This window comes from Sus scrofa, chromosome 16 (assembly GCF_054392235.1).
Source record: "Sus scrofa isolate SSC_HxYL_T2T_F1_AM1 chromosome 16, Sscrofa_HxYL_maternal_Yorkshire_Landrace_v2.0, whole genome shotgun sequence".
Classification (NCBI taxonomy): domain Eukaryota; kingdom Metazoa; phylum Chordata; class Mammalia; order Artiodactyla; family Suidae; genus Sus; species Sus scrofa.
This window is the reverse complement of record NC_139398.1, coordinates 14,937,969-14,956,296: the sequence shown is the minus strand read 5'-3', so window position 1 is coordinate 14,956,296 and position 18,328 is coordinate 14,937,969. Positions and strand designations below refer to the sequence as shown.

Here is an 18,328-nt window from a genome sequence, read left to right as displayed (position 1 = left end):
GTGTGAAAAAAAGAAGTGTCTCTTTCCTGCTCTCTCCCCACTGCTGTTTCTGATTGCCTTTTTCTTTTTTTCTTTCTTTTTTTTTTTTTTTGGTCTTTTTGCTATTTCTTTGGGCCGCTCCCCTGGCATATGGAGGTTCCCAGGCTAGGGGTCGAATCGGAGCTGTAACCACTGGCCTACGCCAGAGCCACAGCAACTCGGGATCCGAGCCGCGTCTGCAACCTACACCACAGCTCACGGCAACACCGGATCCTTAACCCACTGAGCAAGGGCAGGGATGGAACTCACGTCCTCGCGGATACTAGTTGGGTTCATTACTGCTGAGCCACAACAGGAACTCCTGTGCAACACCATTTTTTTTTTTTTAAGTGTTATTTCCCCAATACATTTTTTTCTACTCTACAGCATGGTTACTCAGTTACACATACATGTACACATTCTTTTTTCTCCCATTATCATGCTCCGTCATAAGTGACTAGACACAGTTCTCAGGGCTACACAGCAGGATCTCATTGCTAATCCATTCCAAAAGCAATAGTTAGCATCTATTAATCCCAAGATCCCAATCCATTCCACTCCCTCCCCCTCCCCCTTGGCACCACAAGTCTATTCTCCAAGTCCATGATTTTCTTTTCTGTGGAAAGGTTCATTTGTGCTGTATATTAGATTCCAGATATAAGTGATATCATATGGTATTCGTCTTTCTCTTTCTGACTTACTTCACTCAGTATGAGAGTCTCTAGTTCCATCCATGTTGCTGCAAATGGCATTATGTTGTTCTTTTTTACGGCTGAGTAGTATTCCGTTGTGTATATATACCACATCTTCTTAATCCAATCATCTGTCAATGGACATTTAGGTTGTTTCCATGTCTTGGCTGTTGTGAATAATGCTACTTTCCTTTATATCCTTTTATCAATTTATCAGCAATACCACTGGCTCTTCTTTTAAAATTTATCCCAAATCTGAATGCCTCTCTTGAGTCTTGCTCCTCTCAGTCTATTCCAAGTCATAATCCCTTCTTGCTTGGACTCCTATAATAGATTCTTGAAGGATCTCCTTTTTCCACTCTTAAACTAACCCACAGCCAGTAAAAAAATATACAAGGGTTTCCTATCACTCCTGGAATGAACCCCAATATCCTTATCATGGTGCTGAAGGTCCCATGTGATCTATTCCCTGAGCTTCTCTCTGCCTTATTCTTCTCCTTGCTTCTTTCTCTCATATTGTACTGACCTTCTTTTTTTCTTTTTATGGCCACACTTGTGGCATATGGAAGTTCCTGGGCCAGAGGTTGAATTGGAACTGCCGCCTTGGCCACAGCCAGTCACAAGAACCTTGAACCTGAGCTGAATCTTTGACCTACACCACAGCTTGCAGCAACATGAAATCCTTAGCACACTGAGCAAGGCCAGGGATTGAACCTGTGTCCTCACAGATAATATCTGGTCCTTAACTGATGGAGCCACAACAGGAACTCCCACACTGGCCTTCTTGCTATGTCTTCAGCAGGAGGAGCCTGCTCCTATCTTGGTTTTCCATCTGCCTGGAAAACCCTTCCTCCAGGTGATTGTGTGCTTCTTTCTTCTGCTCCCTCAGTGAGGTCTTCTGTGACCCCTCACCTTGAATGAAAGAATGCCCTCGTTATTTTCTCTCAGCTTACTTCATACTTTGCTTAAGAGCCTGTATTGTATATATATTTATTTAATTTTCACCTTCCGTGCTAAAATGTAAGCTTCTTTTGTCATTTTTTTCACTGTGGTGTTTCTGTTTCTAGAACAGGTTGTGGCATAAAATACATGCTTCTTAATAAATATCTATTAGCTGTCTGAATAGTGAAAGAATGAAGACAGCAAGAGAGACACATTCCTTTTCTTCATCAAGCTTACAGTCCAGTGGGTGATTCAAAGTGGGGTGGGGGAGACCCACAATAAGAATGGAGCCGGGGTCTATGGAGCTTCATTCTTCTCCCAGATGGTGGCTGCCAGTACAGTTTTTCCAGAGAAAGTGATATCTTAATTGAGACCCCAATGATGAATGGTAATAGTTAACCACCTCACGCAAGGCATGGACCTCTGGGTGTGCTGGGGCTGAAAGAGGCCAGGGAAGCTGAGCCAGCTACAAGACTGAATGTGATTTTTTCGTGTTGCCTCCCTCTTACCTGAATTTATATTTAGTACCTGCATTTTTACTAATTTTTAGCTGAGGAAATTGTTCAACAGACTCATCATTTGTCATCTGATCAGGGGGTTGCAGTTGTCCCTGTCAAGACAATAGATGTGAAACTGGTAACATTTATAGTAGTCAGAACTTCTTGTTGGTAACACACTAGGCAGTCTCATTCTTAAGGGGCAAATCATATCTCCTACACAATAATGTCCTAGGGCTGTCATTCCAGTGTGTCCACTCTCTCTATTCTTTGCTCTCATTTTAATGAATCATTCAGTGCTGAGGAGATTCAGTTTTCTTGAATTGTCATGGCAACTTTGCAATGATGAAAAAAAAAAAAAGAACCAAATTTTAAGAAAAATACAACTAATAAAATCAGGCCATTATTCTTTCTCCTACCTGGCCAGAAATGCAATTTCATCACACTTTTCAGCTGCAAAATATACACCTCAAGATTTACTTTCAATTTATTTATTTATTTTTATTTATTTTTCATGTTAATTATTTTTTTCCCAGTTACACATACATGTATACATTCTTTTTTCTCACATTATCATGCTCCTTCATAAGTGACTAGACATGGTTCCCAGTGCTATACAGCAGGATCTCACTGCTTATCCATTCCAAAGGCAATAGTTTGCATCCATTAACCCCAAACCGACATGGAGAATAGACTTGTGGTTACCTTCAATTTAAATGTAATGATGCTTGGGTTCCCGTTGCTCAGCGGTTAACACACCCAAATAGTATCCATGAGGAATCAGGTTTGGTCCCTGGCCTTGCTCAGTGGGTTAAGGATCCGACATTGCTATGAGCTGTGGTGTAGGTTGCAGACATGGCTTGGATACAGTGTTGCTGTGGCTGTGGGGTAGGCCAACACCACAGGTCCAATTTGACCTCTAGCCTGGGAATCTCCATATGCCCTAGGTACAGCCTTAAAAAGACGAATAAATAAGTAAATGTGCTGATGCTTTTAGTGTGCCTATATTTTCATTTGCAGCTTCATGAAACAGGCAGGATTGGGAATTATCCTTATTATACATGGGGTAGTTTGTTTTCCTTCTTCCTGCTAATGGTGTCCCTTAGTACCAGTTTGAAAGCTCAGAAAGAAGTAATTAATGAGATGCTGCCCATTGAAAAATACCACATAATGGCACCCAAAGTAGGGCTATAATCATAGTAATGCATTTCCCACAATAGACAGTGGTACTTTTTCAGTAATTTCAGGAACTACTCAAGACAGGTATTCATATCCAGATTAGGCAAGCCCTTGCTATTCATTTTGAACATATGATATGAAGATTGTAAATCACATGAAGCCATTAAATTTTACTTATGACCTGCTAAAAAGTTGTGGACAATACTTCATAGTTAATTTTGGAAAACCATCACTCTTTGAGACAAGTGATGTTAACTCATGTGTTAGTGATATAGATTCCAAACTAACCTCTGAATAAAGAAGGGAAAGTATTCGGTATGGAATGAGGAAGAAGATGTAAGGTCTAAGTGCTGAACTAAGAAGAAAATAAATTGGGTTTCAAAAATAAGGATTATTTTTTCTTAATCTCTCCCTATCTATTAATTTAAAGAAAGAACCCCATGGATTTTAGAAAACACTCCCACTCCTCCTAAATTCATTTACAATCAATGTCATGAACTGAATTCCCTCTCCCAAATTCATGTATTGAAGCTCTAACTACCAATGTGATTGTATTCGGTGATGGGGTCTTGAAAGAGGTAATTAAGGTGAAATGAGGTCATAGGAGTGGGGCCCTGATCCAGTAGAAGAGAAGGAGAAATGAGAGATCTGTCTCGCTCCATGTGTGCACAGAGAAAAGTCCACATGAAGACCAGTGAGAAGATGACATTCGCAAGCTGAGGAGAAAGATGTCATCTGAAACCATCCCGCCCACACCTTGACCTTGGACTTCCAGCCTCCAAAACTTTAAGAAAATAAGTGTCTGTTGTTGACGCTACCTGGTCCGTGGGACTATGTCATGGCAGCCTGAGCAGACTAAGATAATCATGTTGAGAATACAGAGTGCATACAGGATATGGGTCTTACCCTCAAGGACCCCATAGCATAGATTTAATATACATACAGTATTTCAGAAGTATTATCTGTATTTATTGAGCACTAAACTGTGCCATTAATTGTATACATTAAACATGCACAGGTTTTTGTATATCGATTGCATGCAATAAAGCTGTTAAAAAATAAAGAGTGCCAGACTTTTTCTATATATCTTATTTCTAATCCAAAGAATTATAATTACAACTGAAATCCCTGATTGGTATCTTCTGAGTACTGCATCGGATCGGTGATATGGGTGCCAGTGTGTAAGATGAACACAGGCCTGTGTTCTAGGGTCATGACCGCTGAGCAAGTGAATCCTGGGCCCTCCCTTGGAGAGGCAGGACTTGTGACATGAATTTATCAGTCAGGGACTTGTTAGGATTGAGTAATCACACCAGTAATTTTATTTTATTTTTATAATAATTTTATATTATTTTATTGTAATTAATTTTTATGGCTACACTCATGGCATATGGAAGTTCCCAGGCCAGGGACTGAATCCAAGCCACAGCTGCACTCTGCATTGCAGCTGCTGCAATGCAGATATTTTAACTCACTCCACAGGGCTGGTAATTGAACCCATGCCTCTGAAGCAACCTAGCTGCTGCAGTTGTATTCTTAGCCAAAGCACGAACACCCACACCCAGTAATTTTTTTAAATTAAAATTTTTTTTTTTTTTTTTTGCTTTTTAGGGCTGCACCCATGGCATATGGAAGTTCCCAGACTAGGGGTTGAAAAGGAGCTGCAGCTGCTGGCCTACACCATAGCCATAGCAACATGGGATCTGAGCTGCATCTGCAACCTACACCACAGCTCATGGCAACACTGGATCCTTAACCCACTGAGAGAGGCCAGGGATCAAACCTGCATCCTCATGGATCCTAGTCGGGTTTGTTGACCACTGAGCCACAAAGGGAACTCCACCACACCAATAATTTTAACAGATATATTTTAGTACAAACAATTGATAACTAGATATAAGGAATTGTTGAGAAAAAAAAAATTCCAGGGATGTATCATCATGTAGCAACTGCAGGAAATGGGAACCACCCCTAGGGTTTGGGAACTAAAGGAAGAAGCTGGAGTTATTAAAACTTAGATGTTTAGAGGGAGGTTCCGTTTGAGTGGGGTCCAGAGTGCTGGAGGGGATGCTGGCTGGTTGGTGCCTACTGCATTTCTGAGTGGGAGCACTGAAACCAATTGTGTAGGCTTTGGAAAAACTGCAAACTGGAACCAACACCAGCACCAGAAGATGGTGAGGCTGCCGTGGTGAAGAAGGCAGCTTGGGTGAAGCTCATTGGATCAGGGGTGACACTGAACTGACAGTACTGCTTTCCACTCCTCACTTGTTGGCCAGAACCCAAATGAGAGCAGCAGGCAAAGCAGACGTTTGATTTAGAGAGTCTTGGTTCTGCATCACAAAACAGAATACAGAAGAGCTGGCCGATAGTTGCCCAGTGAGGGGGAGATTAATGAAACACAGGAAAGATGTTCAAAAGGCACTGGACAGCACAGATATGACACGCATCCACTCCAGAGCCATAAGCTTTTTCAAAGCCCACACTTCTTTCCAGGAGAGGAGGACTGGCCCTCAGCCATCAGTCAGCAAATGCCATGTCAAGTGGAGACGCTGGATAGAAGCTAAAGGGACACATAGCAACGTCAAGAAGTGACACCTGACATCAAAAGAGAAGTCAAGAAAAAAAAATTAGTCTTGCTGAGGATGTTATGTGCAGAAGCAGACAGCCTGCTTATTTAGAAAACCATCGAAGGTAACAGAGGGGAGAAAAGTCCATGCCAAGTGCTCAGTGGCCTGCCCAAAGCCATGCCAGGTAATCAGAAGCATGATGCTTTTATTTTGTAAAAGAGGAGAGAATGCCTTAAAGAACTGAATTAACTTGATATCAGTCACATCAGGAACTAACCTCTGGAGCAAGAACTTGGTTCTGCATTTGTCTGGATTTAAATATTTACCATGCAGTATCACGAAGCCTCACTGTCTGTCAGCATAAATAACCTATTAAAGTAAGTAATGGATGCTTATCACAATGGTCTTTTTTTTTTTTTTTTTTTTTTTCTTTTTAGGGCTGTACTCTCAGTATACAGAAGTTCCCAGGCTAGGGGTCAAATCGGAGCTGTAGCTGCCAGCCTAGGCCACAGCCACTGCAATGCCAGATCCTTAACCCACTGAGCAAGTCCAGGGTGGAACCTGAAACCTCATGGTTACTAGTCAGATTCATTTCTGCTGCCCCACAATGGCAACTCCTTATCGCAGTGGTCTTGAAACAAAACAAGACTGTGACTATTCCTTTTCCTATTTCTCCTACTCTCACACAGGGTGCAGGGGTGGAGGATTCCAGCAGGAAACAATGGCAAAGATGGAGGTACCAGAGCAATAAAAATGAGGAGGAAAAAGAAAAAAACTGTAGTGTACAGGGAATAGAGGAGTTTCTCCTTTTTATTTCTAGATCCATGGATATGAGCTCCCTGGCTGGAGGAGTGAAATGATGTGAATCTAGGAGTCCTGGAGGAGGCAACTTTATTGGGGGCTTTTTTGAGGGGGGGAGAGGAAGTGCTTTCTCTTATTCTTTTCTATTCTTTTAATCAGTAATATTAGAAAGGGGCCCAGTTTGGGGCTGGGTTTGTCTTTTGCAAAGAAAGTAGAAGCTCGAAGCCTGAGGCCATCTAAATTGGGCCCTAAGGAATAGGCTCTAGGAGACTTGGTTCTGCAAACACTCTGGACTCCAGGTAAAGACCAGTTTGGAGTTTCAACATTGGCCGTTCCAACCCATCATGACAGGGAAGCCTTCTTAGAGTATTAGCAGGACAGCCACTGGACAGAAGTACAACAGGACCAAGTATCATGGCAGATGTTAAAGGGAGTTTGGAACAGAAGAACTTATCATCACCCTTGTTAACCCCATTCAGGAAAGCTGGAGAAGGTAAAACACATTTTAGAATAATCTCTCAATCATGTATTAAGTGAGTCAGAATCAGCTAGAGGGAAAATTCAGGATGTGGAATATTTCAATCATCCATGGTGCCAACATACTGAACAAAGATCTCTGTTTTGATTGGCAGGAGACACTTAGAAATCCCTGTTATCTTAGTTTCTGAGTAACATTCATGACTTCTCTTTTCTCCCCTCACCCCATTCCTCTCCCTATATGTACCTTAGTAGAAAGTTGAGTGGGAGAAAGGGATTGCATTTACACTGGCCACTCCATCTCCTTGTTCTCTTGGGAGTTGTCCTGTCCACTGAGATCCAGTATTCTCCATCATGGCTGTCATGACTTAGCTTAGCAGAGATACGCTATCTTCATGGCTCAGGCTGGAGTCCAGAGGTCCTGCAATGGCTTGGCTGTGAGTCAGCCCCATTTTGGGATTCAGCATTAGAAACTTACTTATACCAGACATAAGATGTTTTATCCAACATCAACTTTATCAGCAATACCGGTAATATTTTGCTGATCTATCTTCCTTACTGTTTTGTCTTATTTTTAAAATGGTTCATTACTTGTCAAGAAAGAGTAGAATTTGTCAAATTCCCTTGAATCTGAATAACACCAAAAAATATTCTTTCTTTATCCAGATTTTATTTTGAAACGATTTTCTGGAAACATATCAGGGATATTAAGGAAAAAGAAGTAAAGAAAATTTTATGGTTCTTTCAGAACAATATGTATAATTATTTGTTATCTTTTAAAAATTTAACCCAATCTTGTAGAACTTTATTCAATATTTAGTACTCTCACCTGCATGTGTAGGAACAAACTTATAATCCCAGCTATAATACTGTAATGTTCCTAAATAATAAGTAATGTATATAACCTATTATTTTACCAAATCATATATCTTTAAAACCTTCTAGATAAGCCACTATATTTTTTAATGAATACATTGTATATCTATGAATAAAGGGTTTATGATCTAGGGTAGTTGTGCAAAATTAGAGCTTATTATTATTTAGTTCCTTAAACACTTCATATATTTGTGAAAGGAATATTTTAAAAAATTGCCCATCATCTCATTGCCCAAAAGGAATCACTGTTAACATATTGGGAGAGATCCTCCTAGGCTATATTTGATATAATCAATGTACAAGACACATCCAGCACACAATACCAAACACACATACACCCCCCCACACACACACACACCACTGTCTCATTTTTAGGAGAAAGAAATTGAGTTCCAGAAAGGCTTGAGACTGGATTAGATCAACATTTTTTTTTTGTCATTGTGACACAGAAATCAGAGCCTTTACATCAGTTTTAGGAACTGCTCAAGAAATTGTTACCAGTAAAACACCTTTAAATATTGAAGCATCAGTGGATGGGCATTAGCTGTTTTAAAAGTGCTCGCTGAAATTCTGTTTTGACTTAGCTGCTCTTCAAGGCTTCTCATTAAAATGATAAACAGCAGAAGCAAAATGGTGATTTAGTGAAGGCTCCAGGAGAGAAAGGTAAATCTCACCAGGATTAGCATATTTGGGGGAACCATGCACTGCTGCACTTTGGAAAAGATGCAGCTTACCATGAAAGACAAACTGCAAAGATACTGCCATTTCTCAAAAGAACAAAAGATGAGAAGAAACCTCGACTAAATTAGACCAATTGGGAAATTACATCTTAAACGACATCTTATGGAGAATTCCATGTGGAAAATGTGCTATCGCCAGATGCAGTATTATTTTATAATATCTATTTTTCAGTTGGATCAGGATATAAAAAATGCCATAGTTGAGCCTGGCCATATGCAGCTTAGAGCCACCATGTGTACACAATACTTCTCCTTACAGTCTGCTTCCTCACCACATTGATGGTAGAGTCAATTTAAAGCTGATAATTTAAAGCTGACAATTCAAAGCTGACAATTCTAGGTGAAGAATTGCTTATGAAGAGGAGGGAACACAAATATATCATCATTGGATTATGTTGGGTATTTTTATCCTGCAGAATTTAATGTACTTTTTAAGTGTTGCATTTTTTTTTTAAATGTGCTTTCTTCTTTTCGTCATTATTGAAGTATGGTTGATTTACAAGGTCTTGATGGTTTCTGCTGTACAACACAGCGATTCAGTTATACAAGTGCATATATCCATTTCTTTCGGATTCCTTTCCCACATAGATTATCACAGAATATTGGGTAGAGTTCCCTGTGCTGTATATATAGAGAGAGGTCCCCATTGGCCAGTCATTCCCTATACCTCAGTGTGCATATGACAGTCCCAAACTCCCCAGTTCATCCCTCCACCCACCACTTTGTCCCCTTTGGTGACCATATGTTTGTTTTCAAAGTCTGTGAGTCTGTTTCTGTTCTGCAAATAAGTTCATTTGTATCCTTGCGTTTTTTTGAAAAAAACTTTTTTCAATATATTAAAAGCTTTTTGATTTTAAATAGGCCATGTTTCAAAAATAGCTGAGATTTTTAAAATATTTTGCATATTGGGAAGCCCACATTCATTTTCCAGAGGCTAATTTTTCCAAACGTTATTTCGGGAGTTACCTGCTGGTATGACTGTAGGCAGTGGGCATAATGTTTCCTGGGTTCACCAAATAGAATTATTCGCTTCCTCCAGGGCTATGGCATCTTTGATGGACATTTTGATATGAATGCAATAAAAAGGGGATTGAATAATCTGTTGCAAAATAAAATGAACAATGACATTTTGATCAATTAATAACATATATAATTCTAAAAAATAACACTTTTAAAGATAATATTTATGAAAGAAATACATATTCATTATAGATTGGGAGAATACAGGAAAAAAAACCTCCTAGGAGAAACTTTAGTCTTGAGTGGTCATACCACTCCTGGGTTGCCACTGGGTATTCATTGAAAATTCGAGGACATAGATACACACACACACACACACACACACACACACACACACACACACACGTACAAAAAACAAGTTTATGCTCCATACTGTTTATAATGCTTTTTTTTTTTTTTTTTTTTTGTCTTTTTGTCTTTTCTAGGGCTGCACCCATGGCATATGGAAGTTCTCAGGCTAGAGGTCCAATCGGAACTGTAGCACCAGCCACCAGAGTCACTGCAATGCAGATCCGAGCCCCATCTGCAACCTACAGCACAGCTCATGGCAACGCTGGATCCTTAACCCACTGATCGAGGCCAGGGATCGAACCCACAACCTCATGGTTCCTAGTCAGATTCGATAACTGCTGAGCCACAGGAGTTATAAAACTCCTGTTTATAACTTTTTAACTCATCTTTGTAATATGATTATTTATCCATGTCTTCAAATATTCTTTAAAATGTAATTTTTTTTTTTCTTTTTAGGGCTGCACCTACAGCATATGGAATTCCCAGGATAGGGGTCTAATTGGAGTTGCAGCAGCTGGCCTACACTACAGCCACAGCAATGCCAGATCCAAGCCCCATCTGTGACCTACACTGCAGCTTGTGGCAGCACTGGCTTCTTGACCCACTGAGTGAGGCCAGGAATTGAACCTGCATCCTAATGGATACTAATTGGGTTTTTAACCCACTAAGGCACAAGGGGAACTCCAAAAATGTAAGTTTTAATAAATGACAAATATGCCTTGCTATGGATAGGTCATCACATTTATGTTTGAGATTTAGGCTGTCACTTCTATCTGTTCTTTGTATCTCTTCTTTATAAATAACCCTAAGGTTAGAATCTTTATTAATAAATACTTGTTTGTATCTTTGATTATTTCTTAAAAATAAATCTCTGGAAGTAGAATTATGAATGCAAATGTTGTGCAGATTTCTAAGTTTTTGGAAGCTTATAGATGTATTTCCTATTTTAAAAATCTGGCAGGTAGTATTCCTGTCAGTGACATATAAACAGCTACTTTTTTTATAACTTCATTAACACTGGATGTTATCATAAAAATAATTACTTATATGATGGGTTGCAAATGATTTGGTGTTTCAAGTCCCTGGTTTTGACTTGCACATAAGTTGAACTCTAAGAAATATATTTTCATTGTCCATGTGTATTTTTTCTTTTGTGCATCAGCTTTTCACATTTTGCTCATTTTCCTACTGGCATATTCAACTCTTTCTTCTATGGAAGAGCCTTTTATATATTAGGGATAATGACCCATTGTCTATTATTTACGATATACCAATTTCCTCCTTGTTTGTGCTTTTTGGATTTTGCTTTTGGCAGCTTTTGTTGCATTAACATTTAAAATGTTTATGTGATCAAGGCCATCAATTTTTTTACTTTATGTTCTCTTTATTTCTGTGCTTGGGAACGCTTTCCTTGCTCTAAGACAGATGTTTATCTGGAAGAACCCATAAAACATTGCTTTACAACTGTTGCTATTTTTAGTGGTTCTTTTCGGGAAGGGCTTGAGAAGTGAGCAAGGTGCAATAAGAAAGGGGGAAGCAGAACAATGGGGGGCACTGAGGAATAGATGCTGATGAGACTTTCCCTTCTGATTACGCGCTGAGGTCTCCTGCTCTTTCTATTAACTACAAGTAGCGAAGACTGATGAGAGGAAGGAGGAACAAATCGGTGCTCTCTGAATGATTGTCCTTTAGGAGACCTGGGAAGATTGGCAGCATCTGTCACAAGGGTGACCTCTGTCTGCCAAACATCTTGGGCACCATGCCTCCCTGTGAGCCTGGGGTCTCTGCTGGCTGTTCTGCTTGCCTCTTATCTGGCTAGGGAGAGATGGAGTCCCTGGTGCAGAGAGAAGGGAAGAGGTACTTGGAGCACAAGGGAGCATCTTGAGTTGGGCACTTTGTGGGAGAGAAGTCATCCTTCCCTGTGCCCCACCCATCTTTCTCCCTTTCCTGAGTCAAAAATCAGAAAGCACACACTCAGGTGCTTAATTCACAGTAAGTAATACAGCGCTTTGGTGAGCTTTCATGTGAATGAGCATCAGTCATTCAAGAACAACATTTATGGTATCGATCAACAAGAAGGAGCAGAGAGGTCCAGGTGGTCTAGAATTTGAGCCCCGAGGCAGCAAAAACCTGTGCCTCCCCCTGAGGCTGGTCTTGTCACCGTGACCAATCCCTGCAAACATCATCAAGACAAATAAGCCTTGATCTTGGCAGCCACAAGCAGAGCTCTTTGTGCTTTGGGAATTATTCCTGGAATTTTACACTTAATCATTAGAGAAAATGAGCATCGGAGAACAGAATAATGTTACAGAATAAATATGTCACCTTTAATTTCCCTTAAATGGCAGAGGACCTTCCAAATTATTTAGCTGAATTCGGCTCTACAGTGAGAGCAGGTGTGCACCTTTAAAGGAGATTGTCCTGTTTTGCATAAGACTCAGGGTTTAGACTGGGTAGAGTTTCAGGAAACAGACCTGGAAGGAGGCAGGGTGAATGCTCTATCCAGAGCTATCAGAATCTGATGTTAAACAAAAGCTGTTCTCCATGTATTTGTATCCACTCATTCATCTAGTTCAGCAGAAGATAGATGCTTATTGCAATTGGGACTTTGTGTTGAGGATGGTTTGATTCAAAAGATAGGCTCCTCAGAGAGTGATAAATCTGTAGGGCTCCTGCATAGATATCTCTAAGCAAAGGCAGCCAACCCTCACAGACTCTGCTGGTGGGGGAACTTCCTACAGCAGCTGGGCTCTCTCATGAATGGGTGTAGCCGTCTCAGGGTACATGGCAGTGGGGATTCACCATTGTACTTCATGATAGCTCTTTTGACTTCTGATCAGATGTCTGATCAAACCCAGTGCCCTGGGTGAGGAGGCAGATGGAAGCAGAAGTCAACAAGCTGACCTATGCTGGGCACCAGAGGGGAGGGACCAGCCTTTGGCTTTCCAAGAGTGATAACTGAAGAACAGAAAGATGAGACAGGCAACTACATAATTTATTACATATATTGATTTGACTTGAGGAAGTGGGAGAAGCCAGAGGTTGGCCAAACCCAGAAGCTCTCCAAGAACAGACTCCTGAGCCCTTTTATACATGATTTATGTCTTCATGCTTTTCCGTGGATCACAACCTCCATTGTTGCCTCTGACCTCTCTTCACAGTGGAGCTGACTCCACTATTACAACTCTGTCTTTAATTACTGTTTATTTAATTTTCATGTGGATTCCTTATTAAAATACCATTATCATAATGTAAGAGCCCTGTTGTCAGAGTAACACAGAATGGAGTAAATGAACACTAAACTAGGCCTAAACATATAACCTTACTTAGCATCTCACTCTGCTTGGCCGGCCCTGCTTGCTTCTGTGATCACAAGATCACCATCTCCCAGCCCTGCCTGTTTTCTCTCCTTATTTTGCCTCTCTGTCCTGACATTACTTGGTGCAGTGTCCTTTGAAATCACAAATGTAACTTTTTAATGCCTTCCACTCTCCACCATCAATTAGTAAACGATACTTCTCAAACTTTGCATCATATTAGAATCATCCCTGTGGGTGAGAAGAAGCTTCAGTGTTTTTTTTTGTTTGTTTGTTTGTTTGTTTTTTTGTAGCTCTCCAGCTGATTTAAGTGGCAGTGGCAGTCTTTTTTTTTTTTTTTTTTTTAAAGCCAGTGAACCAGAGCCTTGCCACTCAAAGCCTATGCCTCAGCAGGATAGACATTGCTAGGGCTTATTAGTGATACAGAATCTCAGGTTCCACCTCTGTCCTGCTGAGTCTGGATCTACAGTTAAATAAGATCCTCAGGTGATTCATAGGCACCTTGACGTTGAGAAGACTAGGTACTATCTCCAGAGAGTATGTCGCAATCCACAATGTCTTCCTTTCCATCCTCTTCAGTCAACAGGGATACACACGAGTCAAACAAAGTTCGGTCTGTTTAGCTTGTTGCAATGTAGGAAAATGCACATCACAGGGACCATGGAATGTCTAGGTAAAAGCAAGGTGGAAGAAGCCTGTTATTGGATTTGGGCTTGTGCTGGATAATTTTAAGATCAAGCCCACTTTAATCCTCTCCACTTCTAGGTGAACATGACCAAGTCCAATCACAGGTTGCTTCCCCCTCGCCTTCGTGATAGCACCCTATCAGAATGAGTCTCCGCTTTCTTGAACTCTTCCTAATGAAAGAAAGGCATTTTTGCACATATAACACAGTACTGTGTGCTGGTCAGAGAGCAGAAAAGTCTTGATGATTATAAGAAGTTCAGTATTTTTATAGCATGAATTTAATGACCATGCATTTTTTGCCACTGACTTATAGTAAGTTGTATAACATGGTGCTATAAAGGCTTTTTGTAACTTTAGCTTAAAACTTTAAGCACTGCTCCTGACTATTCCTGCGCTAACTTGAATGTTTGGGCTTCAAGGAGACTTCACACACCTGAGCCAACACTGCTAAATAAGCCAGTAACCTCACTGTATCTAACTCAGCTCCAAGGAGGGCAAATGCTGATTGCCAGGATCTGAGAGGAGGGAGACTAGGCAGTTGCTAATCCCTGGGCACAAAGTGTGTTTCACAAGATGAAAAAGATCTAGAAACCTGCTACACAACATCATATCAGTTAACCATATCACCTGGTACACAAAAATCTAAGAGGGTAGATCTCATGTTCGTTATTCTATCATGATAAAATAAAAACACAACTAATAAGAGAGATTTGGAAAGAAGAAAAGGAGTCTTTAGAGAAAGAATATTACGGAGAATGTTCAGAGAGTATTTGAGTGTGGGGAGTCAGCCTTTTTCTCTCTCCGCTGAGCAAAGAGTCACTAGACCTTTCCCCTAAAGACAGTGGTGTTTCTGAATGTAGAGCCTGAGCTCCACCTTTGCCAGGTGGTTGTTCAGTGGCAGTACCTGTATAAAAGCACCAATGGCATCAGAGAAGTCTTTTGTCTAGAAGGTGGTAAGTAGAAGAGCTGGTTAGGTGAGATCCTTGATGTTGAGAAGACTAGGCACTGTCTCCAATCAGTATGTCAAAATTGGTCATCACCAGAGTCCCATCTTGCACCCATCTTCTGTAGCTACTAGAATGACAAGACAGGGAATCCCAGGTTTCCCATGGCAACAGATTAGGTAGGGCAGGTCTGGATCTCTAGGCAGCCCTCACTGAATCTCTGGAAAGAATTTGTGGTTGACCCCCTGCCAGGGCTGAGGGGTTGGCCAAACCAAGTCCCCTATGTAGACCCTCAAGGTCAGAAGGTTTCATAGATAGTATGAGTTGGGGGTCTAAGCCTAAGTTGCCACCATCAAGTATTACAGCATCCATGAGAGCCAGCCCTGACACCCTCAATCTTTGCAGCTGGACATCCTCTGAGAAGTGGATGTGCTCCCAGTGTGCAACCTCACCTCTCCCACAGAGGCTGCCTCCTCTCTCTTTCCACCGAGAACCCAAGAAATTAGAGAGGCTCCCAAGAGAAGAGGGAGGGAGAGAGGAAACATTCAGAGTGAGCAGCTAGCTATTAATGATAGAGAAAAATGCTACAGTCAAATCAGGTATAGGCAAACAGTGCCCATGGCTTGCCTACTCTAGTACCTCTGAGACTCAATATCAGCTGGTTAACATATGCAACCCACAGTGTTCGTATACCATGCTTAATCAGCTCTCAGGCTAATGGACCATCTAATAATCAAGCACAGATTTCTTAATATTGCCAGCAAAAATATTTGTGCAATTTTTGGTTAAAAATCTTGCTGAAATCAAGACCTGGTATCCCAAGAGAAAGCTATAAAGCTGACACATTTGTGATTAACAATTCTGTCTCCTAGGCATTGTCCCTTCCTTTGCTAAGTGGTTACAGAACATTTAAAGGCTCTCTTACCAGGACTTCTACAGGGATGATTGTAGCTGCAATTGTTCTGATACATTCTGGGTGGGTACTTTACAATTATTTAAGTTTATTCACCATCAGACCTCTAGGTGGGGACAGAGTCCCATAAACCCTTGGTAGATTTTTAACCAGGCTTGGAGATTCAGAACCAGGATCTGGGCTATAGGTCCTGGTGGAAGTTGTGGTCTGAAGATAAGTGTTCTGATTGTGGCTGTTATTTTAATCATGTTTCTCACTCTGGGGGCTCACTGGAGACTCTCTGTGCTTCTGTCTTCTCTCCGGGTTTCCTTTACTCTCTTCTCTTTTTTTTTTTTTCTTCTTTGGGCCTCACCCACAGCATGCGGAATTTCCCGCACAGGGGATCAAACCTGTGCTACAACCGTGACCTGAGCCATAGCAGTGACAATGCCAGATCCAGATCCTTAACCCATTGAGTCAAGAGGGAATTCCTCCTTCACTACCTTTTGGATTGCTTTTCCACTAGGATATATGTGATGGTATAAATATGGTTTCATTTCTAAATATTTCCCATGGTCTTTCAGCTGTGTTTCTTTTTAAAGTCTTTGCAATGGACCAATTTGCTCTACTTCAGCTTTTGAAAATCTATTTTTACTACAGTCTATGGAACATCTGATGAGTCTCACTCAATGTTCTCTTTCTTAGCTTTTTTTTCCTCTTTTTTTTTTAAATGAAAAATCCCTTGTGTCTAGTTTAATAGAATGATTTGTTACATCTTCCCAAATCACAGGGAATCGTAAGATCACAGATATATAGCGTATTTTAATTTCATTATTATATATTATTAATTGTTGTACTTTCTAAAAAAGAGTTTTATTCTGCTAAATGATATCCTTGTGAAGCGGAAAAGTCCAAGGAGGGGTTTTAGGATGTGAAGTTTGAGGGTCTAGCTGCATGGTTTCAATGACTAACTCCACTTTGTGCCAGCTGGATGACATTTGGGGAGAACCTTTATCTAACTGTGGCCTGGTGTCAGCATCTATAAAGTGGGAGCTAAACATAGCATCAACTTCAACCATCAGCAGAGCTAGCTGGGAGTAGTAAATGAGTTATTCTGTGCAAAACATTTAGAAGAGTGACTGGCAAAATTCAGCACACCATTGATTTGTCCCATATGTGTGTGTTAAGTGCCTGCTAGATCTCAGACAGTTCTAGGAACTAGTGAAAAATAAACAAAAAATACTTATGTATCTTAGATAGTGCTGACAATTGTTATGAAGAATGATGAGTGAAGTAAGTCAGAAAGAGAAAGACAAATACCATATGATATCACTTATATCTGGAATCTAATATATGGCACAAATGAATCTTTCCACAGAAAAGAAAATCATGGACTTGGAGAATAGACTTGTGGTGCCAAGGGGGAGGGGGAGGGAGTGGGATGGATGGGGCACTTGGGGTTAATAGATGCAGACTATTGCCTTTGGGATGGATTTGCAATGAGACCCTGCTGTGTAGCACTGGGAACTATGCCTAGTCATTTATGATGGAGCATGATAATGTGAGAAAAAAGAATGTATTCACGTGTGGGTTACCAAGCTGTACAGTAGAAAAAAAAATTGTATTGGGGAAATAACAGTAAAAAAATTTTTTTAAAATGTTGAAAAAAAGCAAAAAGAAAAAAAGAATGATGAAGTAGAGCAAGGGAGTGGGAAAGGAGAGGTACACAAACATACATGTAAACACACATGTACTTTTATAGGAGATATATCTTAGGGGATTGAGTGACACAGCTGTTGAATTGTGGAGGCCAGGGAGTCTGAACTCTGTGGGGTAGGTTAGAAACTCAGGCAGGAGTTGATGTTGCAGTCTTAAGCCCAAAATTTGTAAGGGAAGTTGGCAGGCCAGAAACTCAGGCAGGATTTCTATGTTACTGTTTTGAGGCAGAAACTTCTCCCCTGGGAAACCTCAATTTTTACCCTAATGGCCTTCAACTGATTGGATGAGGCCAACCCATGCCATCAAGGGTAACCTTGACTTGAAGTCAACTGATTATAGACATTAATCATATCTACAAAATGCCTTCACAGCATCATCTTGACTAGTGCTTGATCAGACAACTTGGCACCATTGCCTAGCCAAATTGACCCAAACTATCATAGGAGTTCCCATCATGGCTCAGCAGTAATGAACCCAACAGGAATCCATGAGGACACGGGTTCAATCACTGGCCTCTCTCAGTGGGTTAAGGATCTGGCATTGTTGTTAGCTGTGGTGTAGGTCATAGACACAGCTTGGATCCAGCGTTGCTGTGGCTGTGGTGTAGGCCAGCAGCTATAGCTCTGATTCAACCCCTAAACTGGAAATTTCCATATGCTGAGTGTGCAG

General features: G+C 40.8%; 1 long non-coding RNA gene across 1 annotated transcript in view; it reads left to right on the top strand.

Annotated features, from left to right (window-relative positions):
- The first annotated feature begins 5,631 nt into the window (after positions 1-5,631).
- The window catches only part of LOC146395449 (uncharacterized), a 73,055-nt gene continuing 60,358 nt past the window's right edge, over positions 5,632-18,328 (top strand). Inside the window, exon 1 of the long non-coding RNA XR_014831066.1 lies at positions 5,632-6,272. This is a non-coding gene — a long non-coding RNA (uncharacterized LOC146395449). The remainder of the gene's footprint in view (positions 6,273-18,328) is intronic.